Raw genomic sequence first — 24,826 nt, 5'->3', positions numbered from 1 at the left:
GCACATAGCAACTGAGAAAGTTCAATCAGTTTCTGGCACATTAGGTATCTTGAGATCTACTTCCTTCAAGAAGTATTAAATTATTGGTTGATTTCCCCCCTCCTTGGGTCGTGTTCAAAGTATTGGCCTGGAAATGCACAATTTTGCTATGTGCCTTTATTATTAATTCACTCTTGTCTCCTTTAATCTCAGAATTCTCAAAAATAACCAGCATTATAAATATTGTGAATAATGCATTATTTTCAGTGAATCAGTGCTCTTTGAAATCCTTTAACAAAAAAAGCAAGAAAATCTGAGACATCAGTTTTCTTTTTGTGACAACTTTCAATAGATCTTATTGCTAAGACCAAAATCTACATAATTTAGCCTTTGATTTTCAACACATGCCCATGGAAACGTAAAAGGAGAACTATAAGAGCAATATCCATTGCCTGTTATTGTTCTGGAGTAGTTAATTGTTTGTTTCTGTGACAGCAGATTGCCATCCTGATTGTGCGTTTCTCTAGGTGTCTTTAAAAACAATCAGAACTATTCAGCATGTCTGAATTTGCACTGATGCTGTTACCTAGTTTGGATAATGAAATGTCTGCTAGAAAACAACCAAGTTGAGAGACCACCAAGGACTTCCTCATATCAGAGTTTACAGTAAATTCAGTAGATCAACTCTTCTTTTCCCCTTCTCTGAGCTCCTCATTATTCCACTAGATAATAGTTTGCAAGTTATATTAATGGGGCAGTGGGAAAGATTGATGTACCCATTCTTTTTTTCCCTCCCACTTGATCTTTGCATGTCTTTCTTCTTTCTTTTAATTGCTGCTTCTTCTCGTAATGAAAAAGTCCCGAATGTTATCGTTCTAATGGTACAGTTGCTAAGTTGCTAAATTCCAAATTGGGAGCAAAAAAAAAAAAAAAAGGAAAAGTCTTCAATGTGTTTTCTAAATGTTACTGTATGAGCCTTAGATCATATATTTTATCTGCTGAAAAGAAGGCTAACACAAAAATAGTTCAGTAGAAAATAATATCTAGCAATTAAAAAATAAAAGATATTTTTGAAGGGATGCAGCAGTAGCATATGATCTCAAAAATCTTAATTGGGCAATCCTGTTTTTTTAAATACATTCCTTGCAATATTCTTAATGGTGAATTACTAGTCCAAAAGATGTGGGAGATTTAAAGGATATTGTATAGACAATTTAGTTGGTTGCTAAAATGTATTTTGCTTCCTTTATACTACTTAGTGCTTTTGTATTGAGTTGAGTGTAGCTCTGATGATAACTTTTAATGTCTTGGATGAGGAAACTTTTAGTACTTTTTCTGGGTAGCAGATGATCATTTAGTTTTTGTTATGATTTTCCTTTTAATTTAAGATTGCATCTATTTGTTTCCTTTTTATTAAAAAGTAAATTCATCAGCTTCTTAGTTGCCAGTTTTCTCTCTGGCTTTTTTGCCTAAGGACATACGATGTCTTGGAGGGAATTAAAGAATGAATTAAAGTAATTAATAGTCTGATGTAATTAAGAAGAAAAGGGTTATTTCTTTAAAATTGAGGATAGGTGCTCTGGCAGCCCTTTTTTCTCTTTTTTAATGCTCAAACTCTTTGGTTACATTTAGTTGCCCCTACATTAAAATATTTATTTCTTTAAAAGATTTGTAAGGCCAACCATCTTAAAACACTGCTTTGGACAGCCATATATGTAGTAGTGTTTTGTTTTGTTTTTTGCTTACCCCACCATGGCTTTGGTATGGATGCAATTTGAAACCATTTGATGCACCTCACCAACCATTCACAACTTAATCCTGTCTCTCAGGGGTGGGATTAGGCCAGCAGAGATTGGCCAGTTTAGGCTCAGGCAAGCACACGCCCTCTCCTCTGGTCTCAGGATACGTTTGTGGGCTTTTCTGCTTGGGCAGCAATACAAATTATTTTAGATTCTATACTCTCCCAGTCCAGTCAAATCTCTGAGCTGATCCAGGTTTGATGACCTGGATCAATCTGAAAAGCATCTGACCAACGGTGGTGGTGGTGGCAGCAGTGGATGGGAGTGGTACAATGAAGAAGGAAAAAGCAAGAGCTGATATCAATAATTAGTTGGGTTGCATTTGGAGTCAAGACTTCACCATCTTTTGTGGTAATGAGCTCTTTAGCTTAATTATGCACTGTGTGAAGACATATTTTCTTTTGCTTATTTAAATCTTTTCTAAACCAACTTCTTTGGCTCACCATTGATTTTGTGTTGGAGAACTCCCCCCCCCCCCATTTCTCCATGTCATGCATGATTGATAACATTTCCTTATATGTGTTTTTATAAACTAAACATTCTCAGTTACTTTAGCATTCTCCTATAGGCAAGTGGTGGTGGCAGCAGTGGATGGGAATGGTACAATGAAGAAGGAGAGAGCAAGAGCTGATACCAAGAATTGAATGAATTGATTTCCCTCAATTCATTTTCACGGCTTTTTCTTACATTTTTTTCTAGCTCTATTATAATCTTTTTTCAAATATGGCCACCAAAACTATACAGTTTTTCAAACTCTGACATACTATAGATCTGCTTAAGGTCGTTACAGAGTTGACAGCTTTATTTTCAATTCCTTTCCTAAGGATCTCTTTGACTGAATTGGCTGCTGTATACTGATTCAGCCATTTCACTGAGTTATTCATTATGACCCGAGATCTTTTTTCTAAATAGTTAGAAGCACTCAAACCACCATCAGTATATGCGTGAGGTTAGAAGGGTTTGCCTCACTGTACGTTGCTTTACACATATCTGGGGCTGTAAAAGTTGATCTGCCATATTATTATATGAGATCAATGGTGATAATTACTTTTATTTTTCAAAATTCTTCCTATAGCATATAGGAAAACACAGTTTCAGTTAGCCAAGTAAACCTTTTGCATTATTGTTGGGATCCATACTTGTAAGAATGTCCAGTTTAATCCTTGTAGGCAATTCGGAGACTGGGGCAGTTCAAAGAAGCGTAGGTGTACTATGCACACAGAGTTAGCTGTGGATAGGAGTTACTTAAATAGTCAGTTTGGTCTAGTCAGTGGCTAAGGCTAGAAAGCATGAAACTCGGTGTTCAATTCCTGTCTTAACCATGAAAGCCAGGTGGATGAACTTGGACCAGACATTCCCTCTCAGCCCAACTCACCTGACAGAGATAATTGTTGTAGGGAAAATAAAGGAAGATGTGTGTTGGATATGTTCACCAACTTGAATGTTATTTGTAAAAATAATAAAAGTGGGATATAAATAAATGATAGAGCTGTTTGATCTTTTCAGTTGTATAAATTTAAGATTTGCTCTTGGTTATAACCTATTCCTAGTCTAAATTATTGTGCTATCTAGCAAATATCTGTACAATTGGTTTAAATTGATTTGATTTATTTGACTAATTCTACACATTCCTAGTACTTTGTGTTTTTTGTCATGGTCTTAACAAGATCCTGCAAAACAAAGTAGACCATATAGTAGCTATGAGAACTCTGGCCAGGTGACCAGGTTCAACTCAACAGGTACTTATTTATCCAACCTTTTCTTGGTTTGCTTGCAATTTCATTTGGAATTGGGAATAGTTTTAATATTTTAACAACATACTGAACTATGCTGGTTGTTTTACCATTTTAATTTAGATAGGCAGAAAAAGAAGCATATAAGCTGTGTGTATATGAATCTGTGTGCTGCTTAAAATAAATATTAAATAAATCAATGTAAACCATATGATTTGACTTTGTGTGTAGATTTTTTAAAATCTAAATTGTGAAGGAATGGTCCACAATAGGATTGGGAGAAATCCTTATCAAAATTGCTTCTCTTTTTTACTTTTCAGAGGAAGAAAGAGCTTATGTTTTTTTAATCTGAATTTCAAATATGGAAAACCTTAATTTTGGTTGGGATTTTATGCCACCTTTGTCATACTTCTATCGTGGCTGCATCAATTTAAGTTAAAAAAAATGCATAAGAGAGAGTGGGTTGCTTGAGGTGAGGTCATGTTCATAGATGAGGTCATGTTTAAATTGGACAAATCCCAAATCTTGCACTTTCTGCTGTTACATTCACTGTTGCTAGGATAGGAGAAGTTACATAGAGAGCTTATTGCTTGCAAAATTACACTGTGGATTTCAAAATATTAAGATCAGGCTGCAAATATATCTAGCATTACAGATTGTCCACTATGACTTCTGTTTTTAAATACTTGGTTACTTAAAATTATAAGAAGATAATACTGTTGTAGCAATACATGGACAATTCTTCATTGATTTTCTTTCCAAGCTTCTCCAGAAACATATGGTTTCTGAATGAATTATAGCGATGGATGGTTTTTAACAATTGTTTGTCTTAAAAGATAGTATGACAGAAGAAGAATTGTTTATAGCTTTTATTTTTTGCAAGTTATCTTTCTACATGCATAGACACTCTGGGGGACCATTTGGGCAAGTATTCCATTGTATGATAGTACATTGTGGTGGAATGCTGGAAGGAAGATGCTATATTTGAATGCTTTCTTGAGAATTTGTTATTGTAATAGGAACACTTTGATTTTGGGCTGTGAATAGTAGGGAGCCATGGTGGTACAGTGATTAGAATGCAGAATTACAGGCTAATTCTGCCAATTGCCAGCAGTTTGATTTTTACCAGCTCAAGGTTTACTCAGCCTTTCATTATTTCAAAGTTGATAAAATGAGGAGCCAGATTGTTGGGGGCAATATGCTGACTCTGTAAGAGGGCTGTAAAGCACTATGAAGCGATATATATGTCTAATTGCTATTGCCATGTCCACTAAAAGCAATCTAAAAAGACATGTGTCAAATGATATTTGTAGAATACTTGTGGGAGAGAAAGGCAGAGTCACGTAATATTAATTAAATTAGAAAAGTTTTTTTTATGAAGAATTAATTATTCCTCCTGTACCATGAGCACCAAAATAGCCATATTATAAAAGGAGGAAATGAGGTTTTTGGTAACCAGTGTGCAAAAATTTAATTGAAGCTTTATATTATCTGAAAGTTGCTACAACAGAGGATGTAATAAGAGAAAAAATTATATATTGCCACTTTAGAGAATTCAGGATCCTCAAAATCCAATATGAAAAGATACAAGTAGTAATGTTGTTCAGAGCATTCTAGAGTGATAGGTTAATGGGAGTATAGGACTTCTCCCAGTGCATAAAAGTAGCATCTTATCTACAAAGTATTGGAAGGTTTTTGTAGAGCATTTCCAGTTGTCTCCATGCAGCAAATTAGAGACAAGCAATTTTAGAAGAGAAAGAACTGCTCACTCATGATCATACACCATACCAAACGCCAATTTCAAATGTTTTGCACAATCTCCATAAGTAGCAATTATAGCCACCTTGATATAGGAACCAAAGTCCAAATCAACACTTTAGCAAAATCTAAAAACAAACCAAAATGGCAGAAAAGGATGGGTATGCTCTCCATAATTTTTCATCAGGCAAATTATTCTAAAACTTGCATGGTGGAACAAAAGTAAAGAAGTCTGAAGTTAAGCCAGATCTTTTAGCAATTAAAAAATATATATCTCAGAATCAAGATTGAAGGGTGGACACAATAGTTAGTGATGCAATTATTCATATTAATTAACCCAAATGTTTAGGGATAAAGGCAAATTATTATTTCTTTCAATAACATATACAAAAGCCAATAGTCCCTGGTCTCCTGCCTTGAGAGAACTTACTGGACTGTTAAAAGACCAAGTGATTGATAGATAGGTAGGTAGGTAGGCAGGCAGGCAGGCAGGCAGGCAGGCAGGCAGACAGACAGACAGATAGGATTTGAATACTTGAATACATTTGCATTAAAAAGATTAAGGAAAATAACTTTTTGAAAATAGTAAATTTTTTCTATTCATAGCATAAATATAAAAGTCCAAGTTCATTGTATTTAAATTCTGTTCCAATTCTACCTTTATGTTGGATTTGATAACTTTTGCAAAGTAGTTGCCAAATTTTCTCAAACTCCTGCATATTCTGTCTGAATACTTTCTTATTTGCACAATACACACTTCACTACTAACTTGGGAAAAGATTTCCCTCCTTTTTCTGTGGTTTAATTTGTGTTTTATTAAATGATTATTCATCACTGATGATTACTGGGAAATATGCTGCTGTATGAAATACTGTAATCCAATTTATGCCATCTCAGTTTTCATGTGGTTTTTTTATTTATGAATTCCAAGAGCTTATTCAAACCATTGCAAAGTAATGAAGCAAAGCCTATCTGGCCAATCGGTGCATTAACATAAATATTACAAAGCTTGATGTTGCTGGCTGATTTTGATTAGTTTTTCTTCTTCTGTGCTTGAATGGGGATTTGATGGGTTTATGCAATTTCTTAACAAAAAAAAGTAATATAATAAGTCTCAATTATTAATATACTTCAAGAGTTGAGCAAATGATTTTCAGATTCCAGAACCTTCTAGATAGTGACGGATGTCAGGATAGCAGCAACAAGAGAATTGCTGCAAAAAGCAAAATAATTTAATTGTCTGTTTTTGCATGTTTACTTTGGGGGAAAATCCCCCTAAATAGATATCAGCAAATACTGTAAAACTAACTTTTTAATGCACATTTCAGTTGTTGTTATTTTAAGCCCTTAAGGGGTTGAATATTTAGTTTATTCTGGAACTTTGCTGCACTACATGAAATGTGACACCTGGGACTTAGTATTTTAATACTTAGATGAAATATGTATAATAGTAGATGATGTATTTTGCCTGCCTTCCAGATCTGAAGAGGTTAGACATTCTGACTAAGGTACTTGGTATCCAAAGTGTAAACCAATGCTTAACTTTCCAAAAAAATAATAATCTTTCAGTAATCAAATAATTTTACAAGTGAGTGCATATGCAAGAATAATATATGCTACAGAACTGGAGCCAAGTACTTTCCCGGCAACTGGTGTAAGGCCTGAATTTCATTGCCAATACGTGTCAGTGATTCATTGCTATTCTATGAAGTATTCCACTGAAAGGTTAAAAATTAAAGCCACCAACTTGTGGGTGATAAAAATAACAGCGTTAAATGGTTCATAGAAGTGAAATTGAATAGTATCCATCACCAAGCCGCACTCTGTTTTAGATTTCTTTAAATAAAATGCCACCATAAATATCTTGCTTTTGTTTAACAACATTTTTGTTTTTGGAGAGAGTGATGAAGCTGCCAAATAAGAAATGAAATGATTCTTTAGGTAGATGTGCTCATAGAACTTAATGCCTACTGTTGACCAGGCTTCTTTATAATATATTTAAGTAATCGTAGGAATGTGGAATTCCTAGAGCAAAGTGCTTAAATGTGTTGTTTCAGATACCTAAGAGCAGGTTTATGAAACACTACAGGATAGTTGTCTGGGAAGGTGGAGTCTCACATTTCAGAGCTATGAGCCTAAAAATAGCACAGGAGGGCAATACAGTACGTTAAAATGTTAAAAAACAAAACATATCCTGATATTTGCTTAAAACACCTAATGCTTTTAGAAAGTAGTTTCCTGCATGTAGAGGAGAAACTGCACAATTTTAAAATTGTTTTCTTGAGTTTTAGTCTCCTCCACTATCCTATTTATTGAGCAGCTGGGTTTAATTTATTCTGACTTGCACACCGAGGGTAGGCATTTTTAAGACTGATAAAATTTGCTGTTTCCTGGAATTGTCTTATATTGGTGAGTAAATCCAAAATAGTACTGGAGTGGTGCTTGAAGAAGGCTCCTGATGAACTAGACCACCCAACTACTTTTCCTATTTGTTTTTAGTGAGCCTTGACTCATTCTGTCCAAGCAGTTGAGTCTGAGTGAATTGTTGAGCTAATGTGAATTGCAATGGGAAAAAAAAGAATGAATTGATTTATTGTTCCATGTTATCTCAGAAGCTTTATCTACTCTAAGACACCCTATCTCAATCTAATGGCTTCTAAATTCTTGGGACTGCAACCCTCAGAATCTCCATCTTTCATGCTTTGTTCACACTGGCTGGGGATTCTGGGTGTTAGAGTATCAACACATCTGGAAAGTGTCAGGTTAGCAGACTTTGCTGTAGGGGATGTATTGTATACTCAGGATTGATAGAGCTGCTTCTATTTTAAATCAAAGGAAGGTATTTTTTTTCAAAGAGGAGAACTTGTCTGAAGTTTTTATGAAACGCTCATCCCAGTTGGACTCAAGGAACAGAGGCAACAGTTTTATTTGGATCAATCTTCTTTTGTTCCTCCTGAGTTAAAAATATGGTGACATTGAAGGTGTGGGGAATGATACAGTGGAGATTTGTGGTCACCTCTGCCTTCAGATGGTATCTTTAGGTTCTTTGTATTATTTCAACAACAGTAGCAAAATGCTAGAAACACAGTTCTAATGAAATCTGCTGTAGGAAGGGGGTATATATTAAAAGCTTTTTAAACCTCGACATAATAATATGATATTGATGGTTACACAGTCAACCAGATGTTTAGACTGGATTTGGCATTTTTGTCTAATCTTCAAGTCCTTCCCAAGGACGTGGGATAGGCAGATGTTGTTTAGTAATATTAACTATATCATTGCAGAACGTAAGCTGTTCCAAGTAAAGATGACTTTTGTAATTGACTGATGTTGACTTTATCAATGCTAGTGGTGTTCAAATGGTGCTCTGAATATTTTGAAATTGCATCGTAGACACCTATTTACTATTGGTACTATCTTTGCTTTCTTTTGCCTTCTACTTCTATTTTCAAGTCTTTATATTTTATGATTTTTCTCCAGTTCTTCTATTCTGCTGTCTCCAAGTATTTCATTCCTACTAGCCAAACTTTCTTATTATGATTCTTCATACAGCCAGCCAGATGTTTAAACTAGATTTTGAATTTCTACCTATCGAGTCCCCCCTAAGGACCTGGGATAGACAAAGGTTGTTGTTTAATATTAATATTATTTAATACAATATCACTGCCTCTTGGTGTTTAAATTGAAAGCCAAAATGGAATTCTTTATTGAGAATCTTTTTTTATTTTTATTTTTTTTATCTGAACAACATTGTAATATAGTTCGTTCTAGTTGTGTTCTTATTTTCTGTGGTTACAAAGAAGGCAATGCAGATGTTACAAAGACAACATGTTACCTTAGTTTATCATGTTTTTGAAGCTTTTCAATCAATTAGGCTGCATATTTTACAGATTGATACACTGTAGGGAGCCTTCCCTTCTTAATAAGACAGTATCACATGACATGAATTTCCTTTTTTGTTGTATAATAAATATTGCATACAGCTGATACATGAGGCCATAATAGCAATTTTTTCTATGTCTTATTGAGGAATTCTTTTTACTAAGTTAAAAAGTTAAATACAAAACAATGTAATGAAAGAGAAAAGGAAAAAGATAAGCAAAAAGGAAAACAGAATGATACTTAAGGAGGCAACTACTCTTCATAGCTGTTATAAACATATTTAAAACTGTTTCTTCTCCCAGTATTTTTCCTTTATTAATAAATAAATCCAGAAATCATCCAGTTTATTTTTATCCATTTTCATCTTCTCAAAACATCTCTACTGGCTTGGAAATTTGGGAATTGCAGTTGAGTTCAGGGGGCACCAGACTGGGGAAACTGGGTTTAGTAAATGAACCAAATATTTTATAATATTTATGGGAATAAGAGTCTGGACATTTTTAAAAATACATTTCTAAGCATGTGTAAGTAAGTTATATAGACACATACACATATACTGCCATATTTAAATCTGTGTCTACTTCTTATTCCTGATAAGAAATCCTTTATTCCTTTTGTTCTGACATGCATACTGTGCCCAAATACATTTGAATGAAGAATATAAAACACTATTTCAGCAATCAGTGTAGCATGTTCATCAGATTTTTAAAAACATTTTCAAGCAGAATTTCACAGGTTTTGTCCATTTTTCTTGGAATTATTTTGTATTTTATGCAATATAGTAATATATTTCAGGTTTTGGGAACAAATAGGATAAAAATAACTTTTTCTCGCGCCACTGATTACACTGACTGTCTGTTTCCCTTCCTCAACTAATAGGGTTTCTCCTCGCCAAAACTTGATTCCCCCTCCTTAATGGCAAAAATTCTGTTCTGTTTCTGATTGCTCAGTGATTGTTACAATGACTTTTTTAGCATGCCACTAAGATCACAGCCTGCAATTTACTTCTATGTTTTCTTTCTATGGGAAGACCAAAAAGCTAACTTGCAAATAGCCTCTTTAGAAGTTCAGTTAGTCACACATTTTTAAGACATTCCAAAAACCCTACTAAGCTCCTTCTGAACTCATTCGGTTGACTACTAACTGAATCAAACATTTAAAAGCTCTCTTTTCAGTTTAGATTTCACGTGTTGGTCTTTAGGGAAATGGGTTTTTCATTTTATTTAAATACATTTTTATTTTATAGATTTGCATTACTTTATGTAATTGATACCTGGCAGTGCCTTTCCTATTTCTTATTTATTTAATAAAATAAGTTCATTCAGACACATACCAGAGTGTCTCTAAAACAGTTTTAATAAATATGTGCAGGACAATTTAAAGAAAGACAACTTATTTTTGATATTTTTTTTCATAAAGGAAACCTTCCTGATGAGGTTATAATATATAGATTGTTATAAATTTGTGAGAGGTTATGCATATGATTTTGTTTCTGAATACAAAATGTATTAGAAATAAAGTTCCTATAAAGAGAGGTCAGAAATACATATAAATATAATCAAATGAGCCTCAGGAGACCTCTTATAATTAAGATGTTATCCTCTAGGACAGGGGTCGCCAACCTTTTGGACCTCCGGGGCCACTCATAATTTTAAATCCCGCGGACCAGAGACCTGGGAAAATCCCCCAAAAAGTCTGCAGGAAAATTCCCCACCCCATTTTCCTACCAATCAATCATTCTTTACTTGGGATTACAGGATACCATCTCCTGCTCCATTCTCAGGGAGAGAGAGAAAGAGAGATATTTTTGGCTTCATGCAAAGAAAGCAGCAGAAGCAGCAGAAGTCTTTCTTTCTCTCCCCCAAACACCGCCAGAAATGAGTCTTGGTGAGACTTGTCATGCCAGCACAGCCTCTTGGAGAAGACTTGCAGTGTCCCAAAGACTCATTTCTGGTGAAGTTTGGGGGAGAGAAAGAAAGACTTTTGCTGCTTTCGTTGCGTGCAGCCAAAAGCAGCAGAAGAAAGAAGCCCGGTGGCCAGGCAAGGCATGTGTGGCAAGTTCCACCCCCACCCTTTCCCCCCTCTCCTCATTACAAATACTTGTTCGCAATGCAAGCGGTGCAAGCCTTATGTTCCTGTGCAGCCTGGATTAATTGCTTTGTGGGGTGATTTGGGGATGACATTTCTCTGCGGACCACCAAAATTTTCTCATGAACCACCAGTGGTCCCTGGCCCACTGGTTGACAACCATTGCTCTAGGATATATTCTTATATATTCTTGAGAGTCATTTCTTTGAATAAGGGTATGGGTATGGTATGGGTGTATAAATGTATGTGAGAGAGAAAAATTCAGAAAATAATTAAGTGTTCAATACAATAAATCAGTGTTTCTCAACCTTTTCTTCACTACAGAGGCCTTTTAAATACCTTTTGTGGCCTTGAACCATGGCCACGCACTTCCAAGATCTAACTCAAGATGTAAATCATAACATTTGTTCAAGTCTTTGCAGTCCCTCTGTGATGATATCACCCCCGCTCCCCCCCCAGGAATCTGTGGACCACAGGTTGAGAACCACCGCAGTAATCCATTAATAAAAATAATAATGATGCCCAGACAGGAGTAAATCAACCAGTAAAACATTTGCAGGATTAAACCCAGGTTTCTCTTACAACAGTTAACAATCACGCACAATGTATAGCTCTCTAAATGTTTGTAGAGACTCACTTAGAAAGAAGAAAGCATTCATCATTTCTCTGTGATCTAAGTTAGCTGGTGTGTTGTTAATTCAGAAGGCAAGCAGAAGGCATTCTAAAGTACACCTGAGACTGTTTCATCATGCCTCATTACAGAGCCATAGGCCAAATTGCAATGGAATTTTATTCAGCTTTCTTTCCAGAACATTGTCAAGAAGAAAATTGCCCTGTGCAGAATGAAAAGGAGTCTAAAGGAGTCAAGTACAATCATGTAAAAGGCTTACTACATAAATACAGTCATGTAAAAGGCTTAAGGAGGATAATTTTTCATTGATGAGAAACTTTACTGTTCTTTCTGCAAATCCAGGTCAAGGATTTACTGCTTTGTCTCTAAGGTGGCCCTCTCAAAGCATCAAGAACTAGAATGAGGGACCATAGTAATTTAAGCTACATTTATGGGTTTCTTCCAAGAAGCAGTCATATCAAATAGGACTAATGACCAAATATTTTTCTGTAAAGGTCCTTGGGAGATATTCAGCATAGCTCTTTAAAAACATTTATTAACTTTATAATACTATGAATATTATATATTGTTTCAATTTGTATAGATTCTAGCAGACACACAGGGAAGCCTTACTCCCAAATCCTAGCTCACATAAAAGCAACAACTAGGTGATCATCACCAAAACTCACTATGGAGAGAAAAGCTGTTGAAAAAAATATTTTGAGGACTTTCTGAAACACAAATGAGCTGAAGCCAAATATAGAGCATTCTATCATGTGGGAGCTACCATGGAGAAGCTGGCCTTTGGCCCTCACCTTGTTAACCTCTCAAGGAATATTATTTAGATATTCAGATTGGACTAGCAGAATCATGCTCAGTAAATTGGTCCACAAGATTATTTGGATTAGAAGAAGGTGATTCACTCCTTGCCCCAAAACATCCTTTGTAATTGCCTCTTCCTCATATTTTCTTCTGCCCATCACAGTATCTATATGAACCCTGGGAGGCTTACTTGTAGTCATGCATGTCTTGGTCACTTTTTGGATTATTGCAATGTATTCTACCTGGGGTTACCCTTGAAAATCATCCAGAAATTAAACTGGTCCAGAATGTGGTGGTACATACAGTTTTGAGCTTTCCCCTTGGGTTGCCCATATTAGATCATTGCTGCATGAGCCACACTGGCTTCCTTTTTTTTCTGGGATGAATTCAGAGTCCCAATTATTACCTTTAAAGTCCTGCATGGCAGGGGACCAGCTTCTTCCTGACAATATCTCGGGATAGATTGGATGCATTCCAGATCCCTTCCTTTAAAATGTCTCATAGCAGGAAGCACCTTTTCCATTGGGGTTCTTGCCCTGTGGAAGATCGTCTTCCCATGTATTCTGGCAAGCCCTTGATCTCCTAGCCTTTTGGAAAGCCTTAAAAAGCTAGCTCTTCTCTCAAGGGCTGGGGTAAGATGAAGTTGGATCCCAGTGATTTGTGTTTCTAATTGTTAGTGGGTTAGGACCATTCATTAGAGCCCTAGGGATTGTTTTTAGATGTCTTGGAATTTGATTTTATTGTTTCCTTTTGTTTTATTATGGCTTTATGAGTTGTCCAGAGTTGTGATACATAAGATAGGCAGCCATACAAAGTCTTACAAATAAATAAATACAGCTGAGCAAGTACACCTGAAAAAAAAGTTAATCTGTCCCTCATTTAGCATATGTGGAGTCCTTAGAGAAAAGCTCCCATGAGCTAGTAAAAGGGAGTATTTTGCAACAGATTCAAACCAGAGGTTCTAGTTACATCTGGCAGAGAAGTATACTGTACATCGGTTCAATCCAGTTGGGAAAATTACACTTTACCAGTTTCAGAATAGACAGAAAACTTCAAAAACCAAATGGCATGAACTTTACAGTTACAGGTAACCTTTGTTTAGTGACCATAACTGAACCAGCAGCTCAGTTGTTAGGTAAAGCAGTCCCTAAATGAAACTGCAAACTGTCTTTATCATCTTCCTTCAGCTTTCCTTTGCTTTATAGACCTGCAAAGATTGTAAATATGAATGATTGTAACATTATTTTCTCATCACCATCATAACTGCAAATGGTCACTAAGTAAGTCAGTTGCTAAACAAGATCTACCTTTACATTTTTATTACAAGCTATGGAGGATATGTTCATACACCACACCAAATTTGGGTTGTTTTCAGGCATGGCTTGTCCCAGATGGAGTGATGTGACAAGCACAGATACCCTCTTTGGAACTTAAAATAGCAGGAAGTTTACAGAACATACCTGGGCACAACTAATTTACTGAGATACTCATAATAAACCTATAAAATGATTTCATTTTATGGTTTATCAGGTGAACCATAAGCTTAAGTGTCCATGATGGGTAATAATTTTCTATTAAAACATTCAGAAGGAATGTATGGGCAAGTTCAATAAAAGTTTCTTACAGCTTTGTTCATCCAAATGTTAATTTTAGATATGGTTTGTTGAATGCCTTAATAAATAAATTATAAGGAATAATTAAACCATAATTTAATTGGGGTTTGAGGAAAAAAGTGTGTTATTGTGCAACTGCTACATATTTTATTCATATTTTGGATTTTTAAGTTAACAACCAGCTCTCTAATATACTTAATTTAGATAGTTATTTGATTATGATAATTATCTGCCATTAATTTGATATTAACTCTTAGTGACCACACAGATTTTCTCCAGGGTTATGCATCTCCAAGGTCTTGCAATGATGCATGTTCACCCATCCTCATTATAATTAAATCCATCCACTATGTTCCTTTTCTCTCTTTCCCATATTATAGACTTCTCAAGAGAGCTATACCTTCATATAATGTGTCCAAACTATAGTAATTTAAGCCTAATCATTTGTGTTTCTATTAAGGACTCTGGATTGTATGTTCATTATTCATGTATTTGCTTCTTTGTGTCTCTATAATATTATCAGGAGTCTTCTCCAACATTGAAGTGTCAATATTCTTTATTTTGATTTTTCAACATCCAACTTTTACTTTCTATTGTCACAGAAAAAACTATGGCTTGCAGGATTATGATCTTTGTACATTTAATATAGCTGCTTAGATCCCTTTATAGAATTATAGCAGCAAAAAACTATATAGTTTTCAAGCCAATATTGCAGACTTACCCCATCTTCTATTATCAGACATAATCAGTTCTCTAGATCAGCACCTCAAACATTTTGGTCTTAGAAATCTTTTACATTTTAAAAAAATGTTTGAAGACTCCAAAGAGCTCTAGTTTAGGTGGGTCCTATCTATTGATAATTACTGAATCAGAAGTTAAAACTGAGAACATTTAAAATATTTATTTATTTGACCTCACACCTAAAAGGGTTTCTGGTATCTCTAGTGGTCCCCAGGCCACAATTTTAAGAATTTTTGGTCTAGATATAAGATGTTTTTATAGCATAGTTGCCAGCTTGAGAAATGATTGTGCAGATCTTGCTATTGTATCAAACAGATGCAATGATGGGGTTTAACAGGTGCCTCATAGGCATGGCTCTTGTGTAATCCTTATCTATACATCAACATTATGTAGATAAAAATTGCTTATGTACACAATTAATTGTGAGCACTTAAAATATTTCTGAACACACAAAACAATGCATTGAGTTCCATTTTAAGATGTTTCAAGTCAGAGGACACACATGTTTTTATTTTCTTATTTGTGGTATAATGTGTTCAAGGCAGATTTATGTCACAACCTTTGTTTATTGACTTGTCCTTTTTCAGCATGAAAGTAACGGAACATGACAGATGATAGTTATGAGACATGTGTTTCTAATTAAATTATACTACAATTAAATCCTGATAAAAGAGCATATTTTAAAGAACAGGTTACTGGAAAGGTTAGGATAGTTGCTTGATTGAAAATTTTGTAAAGAGATTTAAATTGTTGGCTTTTGATTGACTATCATCAAAGTGACATGGTAACAACATTTGGATACTGTCTAAAAGAAAGGTGCCTGAGTTTGGGAAAATAACTTGCCTTTTTAGTAGTAGATGGTATCAGATGAGATACTTATTTTAAAAAATGTTAAGTTTGAATTTGCAAGTTAAATTACTATGTATTACTATTTGTAAGTGTGCTGCATTGTCTTCAGAGGGGTTATTTTCTTGCAAATATGATTTTACTATTACAGCTTTATTCATTCAAGAGTATTGTGTTTCTAATTGATTTACTTTCAAAATAATAATTTCCATTTGCCTCCCAGAATTTATGTAGATTCTTTTAATTAATCTGAATTTTAAAAGTTACCTTTTAAAAAGACATTTCACTAAGTTCAGTTAATCTGGAAGATATTTTACGTGGATTTGCCACTGCATGAACCTTGATGGAGACCCACAATTACTCCTAGCTCCTTAATGTATTTACCTACATGAAGGGCTGCAATGGTGCAGTGGTTAGAGTGCAGTACTGCAGGGTACTTCTGCTGACTGCCAACTGCCTGCAATTTGGCAGACTCAAGGTTGACTCAGCCTTCCATCCCTCTGAGGTGGGTAAAATGAGGGCCCAGATTCTTGGGGGCAATATGCTGACTCTTCAAAACACTTAGAGAGGGCTGTAAAGTACTGTGAAGCGGTATATAAGTCTAAGTGCTATTGCTGTGATCCACAGTATAGTTACTTGTATAGTTTACATTGGTAGGAAGACATCCAAAATATATAATGTATGAAGTAAATTAATTTAATGTAATTAAATTTAATGAAAATTAAGCCCTAAATTGAGGGCTTTTCCATGAAATAGCCTTTAGCTGCTTGTTTTCTGAATGCAAACTGGGTAAAAGCAAAGAAACCAGCTTAAGAAAACCCTTTCTGAATTTCAACCTGTTCCTTTGCTTTGGTAACAGTGGTGGCCAGTTGTTTCAACTTTGCTAAATTTATGCAGAACCTTCTGTTATAGTAGAAAACCAGTAGGGTACCCAGTTTTCACATTCACTAATGCAAAATATTACCAATTTGAAACCAAACAGAAATAATACTACTATGTATTATTATTATTATTATTATTATTATTATTATTATTATTATTATTATTATTAGTAGTAGTAGTAGTAGTAGTAGTAGTAGTAGTAGTAGTATTTTGTCTGAGTTGGGCAGTTTTCTGGTAGGCTATTCTTAAAAAGAAATGTGGCAGCAGACTTTTGAAATGCTGTTCTTTTCTTCTTTGGTCTCTTCAACCTCAGTGAAAAGTCCTGGGGTGAAATGGAAAAAACCTTTGCTGGTTTTCCATGTTACCTTAGGTAAGAGAAACAAAGATAAAACATCCACCATTGGTTTGCTTTCTTTGTTATTTTAACATCACTCAAGTGGGTAGCTTAGAGCAGGGGCCTTCAAACTTGACAGCTTTAAGACTTGTGGACTTCAACTCCCAGAATTCCTCCTCAAGCCATGTTACCTGAGGAATTCTGGGAGTTGAAGTCCACAAGTCTTAAACTTGCCAAGTTTGAAGATACTTGGCTTAGAGAAAGAAAAGTCAATAGTAAAAAAAATTGCTTTTGTCTAGTTTTAACTGGTGATGTGAAGCAAATATAGTACCCATAATGATACTGACTGCAGGACAGATTATGGAGTCAAATCTGAAGAAATGCTTTTATTTTAAAGCTAGTTTTTATGCATGTGTGTTCATTTTGCTATTTTAAGTTTGTAACCTGCTATAGGTCATAACCAAAACCAAAGGGTCAATTGGATGGTCTGTAACCACCACATATATATTGTAAGGCACTGTATGCCAGGCATGTAGTCAGGTCTGTCAAAGATATAATGAGTTATCTTGACTCTCTTCTCCTTTGGGAAAATTAATATATTAATAAACCCTTCTAAGAGGATCTTCAGTTTGGCAGCACAAGATTAAAAGGCAGTGGAGGGGTAACCATCAGGGATCTGAAGGAAGGAGACATTTCTGTCACATACACACTAACAACTTGGAGTGGGGTACTTGCCACAATGCAGTGACACACAGCAGTGACCCCTTTTGGAAAAAACACCTTTGGGACAACTATGACCTGGATGATTGAGAATCTCCATAGACACAGCAGATTATCTATTAATCAACTGTAGTAGTAGATACTGGATTTAAGCATTATAGGAAAACACATCCAGATGTTGCGCATTCCTTGGAGGCCCAAGAATGGATTTAGGGTGCCATTTAATATTCTTGCCATCCAGAAATGGTAGATGGTTCATACTCGTTCTGGACCAAGCAGGAAGTATGGATCTGCCCTTAACGCCATCATAATAGCTTTTTGTTTGATGAGTTCAGTGCCACATTAATTTGTTCTTTACCCATTTTGAATCAAATGTGCTGAAATCTGGATCTTTTAAATCTCAGTCTAAAGATGTTTGAAAAGTTGTTGGAATAAGAAGGCAGCTTTGTATCCAGAGAATGCTTGTTTGTTTAACTCCTGTACAAGTTTTCTGTTTTATATTAGTCTTTATTGTAAGCTTAAGATGTCAGATTTCCTGTAATAAAATAAAGATGCATATGCATTTATAATACATTAGTTTAATCCAAACAAGAGAATTAGGATAGTATGTGCAGAATTACAGAACATTCTCAAAATGTGCTCTAATTCCAGATATGGTGATTTTTGTTAAACATCTTCCTGGTTTTGTTCACAAACTCAGTTAACATAGATAGGAATTCTTGTTCAGCAAGTCAATATGGGCACAAAATTGAACTTAGAGTTGAGCTTTGCATGGAGAAGCGACCAGAACAGAAAGAACATTCTCTTACAGTGGAATATAGGAAAAAGATCCCTTTGCCCAGTGTGATGATGGCTTTTTAGTGGCATTTAATAAATGCATTTACTCAGATTTAATATATTAGATTTAAACACAATAAACCATCATTTAATTGTGATATGTGGAATAAACCACAATTTATTGGTAAAGGGGAGCTCATTGTTTCTTTAAATTTCTGATTTCAAAGTCAGATTGCTTTTAGGAAATCTTCCTAGTGTTTAAACTGAAATCTACTCTCATATAATTTAAAACCATTTTTCTGTGACTTTTCTCTGGGATGATGTATAGAATAAGCTTAATTGTTAAGTACTTACTATACTTAAGGTCCCATTTCACACTCTGAAACAGCACAAGAGCTGTTGGAAATATGGAATTAATTCTGGAAATATGGTATAAAAATTATAGTATGTTACTTTTCTTACAAGTTATCTCATTAAGTAAAAATGAATAGACAAAAATCAAAACCAGATGCATTTTTATTTGATATGGCAAGTTTTACCTTGTACATAGAGAAAATGTGGTAAGGTCCTAATTTTTTAATATCAAATTATGGAAAAATGGTCAGTTCAATATTTTTTATATATCAAATTTCCTTGCAAAGTATTTCAATGAATTAAAATGTAGTGTGTCAGGTAGCATATATATGCCAATTCATGTTGTGTTTACTGTAAAGATTGCCAATTGAAAATGAATGACAATTCAATTTTGTTATTAATGAAACAAAAATACATTTTAGCCAATACTTTATTAGAAAGTTTCATTTTTGGGAAATTTAAATTATGTTGTGTAGTTAAAAAAATGAAAACAAAATTTGGGGCTTTACAAGGATGCATTTTGTTTTATGGATTTCATTAATAATATTTAGTATTAGATTTTAAGACTATTTTAAAAATACTCCATAAGAAATAACATTGGTTTAAATGCAGCAGAAATTAGTGTGTTATATAGAATGTGTTGCATTGTGCTTGGAGATTGACTTTTGACCTGTAGTCAAAACTATGCAGACACAAAACTATGAAATGGCATTAGTTCTACAAAAGATACAATTTTAATTCTTCCTCCCCAATAGGGCCCACATGTCTGCCTACCAATTTGTTTGCAAAATGAGGTGTTTTGCAAATGATGACTGCTGCTAGCTTGCATGAATGGATGATAAGCCATAAATGTTGCTGTTGTTTTACCAACAAAAAAGATAGATGAGCTGATGAAATAAAAGTCTATAAAATTATTCAGTTCTGCCAATTTTTGTTCCATAGTCGGAGTACAATTTATTTTGGGCCACCGATAACTTTCATTCCTTCATTGGTTCCAACTATCCAGTGGCGTTATATTTTCAGTATATTAAAAAAAATTATGAATCCCGAAAAGCTTTTTTTTTTACCAAATTCAATAAGCTTGCAAAAATCGGCTTCCAATAGCTTTCTGGAGCATGTTATGAAAAAATAGGCAAGATATCTGCCTGCTTTTAATTTTAAACAATTGTCCTTCAATAAACTTGAGTTACTCTTATAAAACAATGACATCGTGGCTCAGAGTTTTATGCAACATCTCACAGCTTTCATTTCACTTATTAACCTGATAACAATTTCAGTTACAGGTGACATGGATTAGAGGTAATCAGAAATATTACTTCTAGGAACTAGGATCAAACACATAAAATAAAACTAGGAAAAATATTAATATATTTTTTCAAGGGATTCTCCAGCTGATAGATACTTCCTGTGTGTCACTGTACTCAACTCACGTGGTTGAGTTTTATGAACTAAAAGTATATATAAATCATACATAGCATGAAAAGTTGCTATTTTAACATGGAACAAAACAACTTAATCTTATACCATTCCTGGTACCATTCCTGGTAACAGCCAGTGAGGTAGATAAGAAAATCAGTTGAGAAAAGTCAGTGTGAAAGAGATAGCAGTGCAAATTTTATTACTAAATCAAATGTACTTCTCAGATAAATGGCACACTTTTCTAAAAAAAATCAAGTAAATTGTCATGTTCTTAAAATTTAAATTTATAATTTCCTGTTCTGGGATTTCTCCTTCCTGTAAACTGAAAATCATGCAGTGGATTACTAAAGGCAGTTCTAGACAAACAGGTTGTCTATTGTTCCTTACCCAAATCTTCTCCAGAAAAATCCTCCAACTGCTTGGAACAAATTTGGAAACTATGGAGAGGGAAAGAATATTGGAACCACCTGTGCTGGCTGTTTCACGGGAAGGGCACAGTTGGCTATACTCCATATATTTACATTTTGTATGTTGGTAAAACATAACTACAAAATATCAATTGTGATTTTTCCATGTTGACTTCTGTTCTCCTTATTTCTCATTATCCAGGCAGTGGAAATGTGGAACATTCCAGAATTGCTCTCCTAATGTGTCCATGGCTAGAAATTACAATTTTGCATTTCACTCTCTTGATTAACTTCTTAGTGTTCAAGATGGTGGCTCCGTGATCACATCATATAGCCTCTGAATCACATGAAGAAAGTGGAAAAGGTTTGGTGACACCAATTTCACTCATTATTAACTCATTAACATCAGGGCACCATACTTTCAATACTTTACATGAAAATTACATACATGTCCTTTAGAAATATTTCCTGGAAACCTTGAGTATTCAGTGAGGGGAATTGATTTTCCTCACAGAATTACTTTAGGCAAACATTGATTAAAAAGTAATAAAGTATATGAAAGGAGATGAGAAAATAGAACTATCACACATTTTAAACAAAATCCTGATACTACTCCCTTTCATCTTTATTTTGAAATACATATAATTTTGATATATTGTGTCTGTGTCATTTTGAACAACAACAAAATTATTAATCCTCCCGCCTGAAGACAATGTCATCATTGGATTAGAAATTATATATCCCGGGGCAAATTCAGTGGTGAATTTGAGAATACAGAAGTTTAATCTGCTGTTATGGAACAAGTGTATGGATTTAAAAATACTTACAGAATTGTAACTGAAAGTAAGAAGATGGACTTCATGTGATGTTGACATTATCTTTGACATTTGCCTGCTTAAAGCCATTGAAGAAAAATTCTCATCTACTGACTCTATGCATCAACAAGATGAGAGGACCATGGATATCTATCCTTATTCATATTACTGAAATACTAATTCTTTGCGGTTCTCCAAAGACTGGAGCTTATCAGTAATACTTCTCATAGATAAGAAAGGGGATAAATTGTATCTGGCCAATAAATATCCAGGTAGGCTGCCAAGTATGATAAGTGAATTAAAGTTGAGCTTTTTTCCCCCCTGAAAACGCCTCAGGTGGCTTGAGCAAGAGAAAATTCTGTAGATGTTTAAGTGGGATTTAGAGAAGAGAAGTCAACATTTGATAATTGTCAGTTTGGTACATTTTAATAGAAATACATTGTAGCCCCTGAATGGAATGCTGTACATATGCTTTTATTGATTTAAAAACACAGTTTGACTCCATACTTAAGGATAGGCTGTGCTGGAAACTGTTCCACTTGAGACTCTTAATTAAGAAATTGCATGAAAATATTGCCGTGCCATGTCATAAAATTGCACGTAAATATTGCCATTTTGTGCCAAAATCTCCATATAGAAAAATTACATTTTGACTTTTCTTGTTATTATCGGAATTCTATAACTAAAAGTGAGTTTCATCTTCAACAACTGCGTAAGGACAATGTGACTCGACAATAGAAATTGGATTTAGAAGCAAGTTTTAGCCATAGCAACTAGTTTTTATGGGAAAAAGCTAACCAATGGGTACCCCCAGAATCAAGATTTTGATCTTTTCAAAGATGGTCTGATGTCACAGAAATTGCTGGCAAATGCTGTAAATGGAAATTTAATAGAGCAAGTCAGGTGCTATGAATATCTTGGACTGACTTTCAGTTGCTCTGGATCTTAGAGCAAACAAATTAGGTTAGCTGCTGAAAAGGCCAACAGGAGTGCAAGGGCTGTGTGGGGTTTCTTCTATTCATGAGGAGGACATTCTATACTAACAGTTATTAAGAACTTTAAAGAAAAAAAACATTTTTTAAAAAACAGTATAGTTCTAGTATGTACCTATGAATAGTTAACTCCAGTGAGAATTATCTAATTTAAAATGTCAAAAGCATTGTTTCAAGTCATTTGCTGTAAAAATTTCTAATATATCTAAACAACTTGAATCTAGTTGTCCTGGATTTTTTGACTCAGTTGTTGGCTTGAATGAAATGTTCTTCAGACTCATTAACTTCCTTGATCATTTAAATAAGTATTTCAAGCCAATTTGTATTAGTACTGGCCCTTGATAGAACCAGAACTGGAATGAAAAAAAAAACCCAGGGACTATCTGCCATGCTTGGATTGGGGTTAACTAGGAAGCTGCTCATCTCAGCAACATATCTCTGAAATGTAGCATGCTTAAGCTACTACAAAACTATCAGTACTACCTAATAATAATCCTGTTTTGGAGCAAAGATGTCCATATGAGATTCAAGAAATTAAATTTCTAACTGATGTACTTCTATTTTCAGCAGGATCCCATATTCTAATTTTGTGTAATTCTTCTTGTATTTAAAACTTGGTGGAAAAGATAATTATATCTACTATCTTGACTAGCATCCTCAGATCACTAGAAAATCCCCATTGTTATTTTACACCACTAGAATGTGTTAGATAAACCCAGTTTATGTGAATTGCTTATCCATGTATGATATTCTTAGTTTTCCCTTTGACTAATGATTTTAAAAAAAAAATTTGCTTTTTTTTCCTGCGTAATATAATATTTGAAATAACCTGAAATTGTGATACATGATATTTTAAAAGCTGAATTGATGTGAATGTGAGTGCAATGCACACATGCCAAAACTCATGCATAGACATAAGATGTTCAAGGATGTACTCCCTTCATAAGGCTCCTACTAAATGTATAAAAAAAAATTCATTAATTTGCTGCTTAAGCATCTATACAATAATGAGGTTTCTCTGAAGCAGGAAGCTAAAAATAAGAATGTGGCAAGACAAAATAAAACACCATTTATATATTTCACTTAGGCCGATAGGCCACTTCAGTAGTAGATGAAACGCAAGTGATGTATACAACAATACAGTTTAACATAATACAAAAAATAATATTAAATCCTCATCCTGAGGAATGTCATGTTGAAAACAATCTACTATAAAATGGGAATCTAACATTCTAAGGGTCTTTGAAGGTGTATGAAATAAATTAAATCTTAGCAAATATTCTGAGTGTTGATTTGATATGAAGCTGAGGGAGACACAATAAAGGAATATAGAGAGATTTAGCTAAGACCGCGATGCAAATGTTTTGCAACATATCTCAGCCACAAACATCCTAATAACTCTAGGAAAGCCTATTTTTATCATTTTGTTCATTTCTTTTTCTAGTCAAATTGCTTTCTTAATCCTTACTTTATTCATTTTTGCAATGCTGGCTAGATGATGATTTGCCTAAGGCTATCAATTCCTTTTATGATCAAGCCGGGATTTAAACATAGTCCAATAACCTTGATGAACAGGATTTATTGAATTAGTTGTATTAATATAATTTCCATAATGCTTCAGTTTATCTTATTAAATGTCTGAATCTTTTTAACTATTATTTATAATGTGCTGGTCACTTTTATATGGCACCATATACACCATATAAAGTCAGTTTTATTTAAATTCATTTATATAAGCTTTTGCTCCTGTTATCAATTTGTGAAGGATTTATTATCCTTTTAATTTCTATTACTATTTCCATTTCATTCGTCTTTCTGTTTCTTTGTAGAAACTTTGTAGGAAAACTAACAGTTTTTAAGTAATCATCATGATTTCAAGTACTAAAACATAACATATATAAAGAATGAAACATAAAAAAGGATAATAGAACCTCCATAAAAATGAACTAAAACCAAAACCCATTAATGTTAATATACAGATAGAATTCATGAGAACTCTTATGAAATGAAAATACACTGGTTGAATATGACCTGCCTAAAATCATGAATAAGAGGATCTTGTTGGATCTTTCTTGAGAGGGAATTCTGCAGTAAGATGGTGTTGCCTCCCAAAATGGTCAAATGCAAGTAGTCCTCGACTTACGACCACAATTGAGCCCAAAATTTATGTTGTTAAGTGAGAAATTTGTTATGTGAGTTTTGCCCCATTTTACGACTTTTCTTGCCACATTTGTTGAGTGAATCACTGCAGCTGT

The 24,826-nt window shown here is 34.3% G+C and overlaps 1 protein-coding gene across 4 annotated transcripts in view; it reads left to right on the top strand.

Moving 5' to 3' along the window:
- Positions 1-24,826, top strand: part of GLIS1 (GLIS family zinc finger 1) — a 210,237-nt gene that overhangs the window by 3,015 nt on the left and 182,396 nt on the right. The window lies entirely within an intron of this gene.

The sequence above is a fragment of the Pseudonaja textilis genome, chromosome 3 (assembly GCF_049901715.1).
Source record: "Pseudonaja textilis isolate UNSWEBS1 chromosome 3, rPseTex1.2, whole genome shotgun sequence".
Lineage (NCBI taxonomy): Eukaryota > Metazoa > Chordata > Lepidosauria > Squamata > Elapidae > Pseudonaja > Pseudonaja textilis.
The sequence above is the reverse complement of the archived record's forward strand: the minus strand, read 5'-3'. Positions and strand labels throughout refer to the sequence as shown.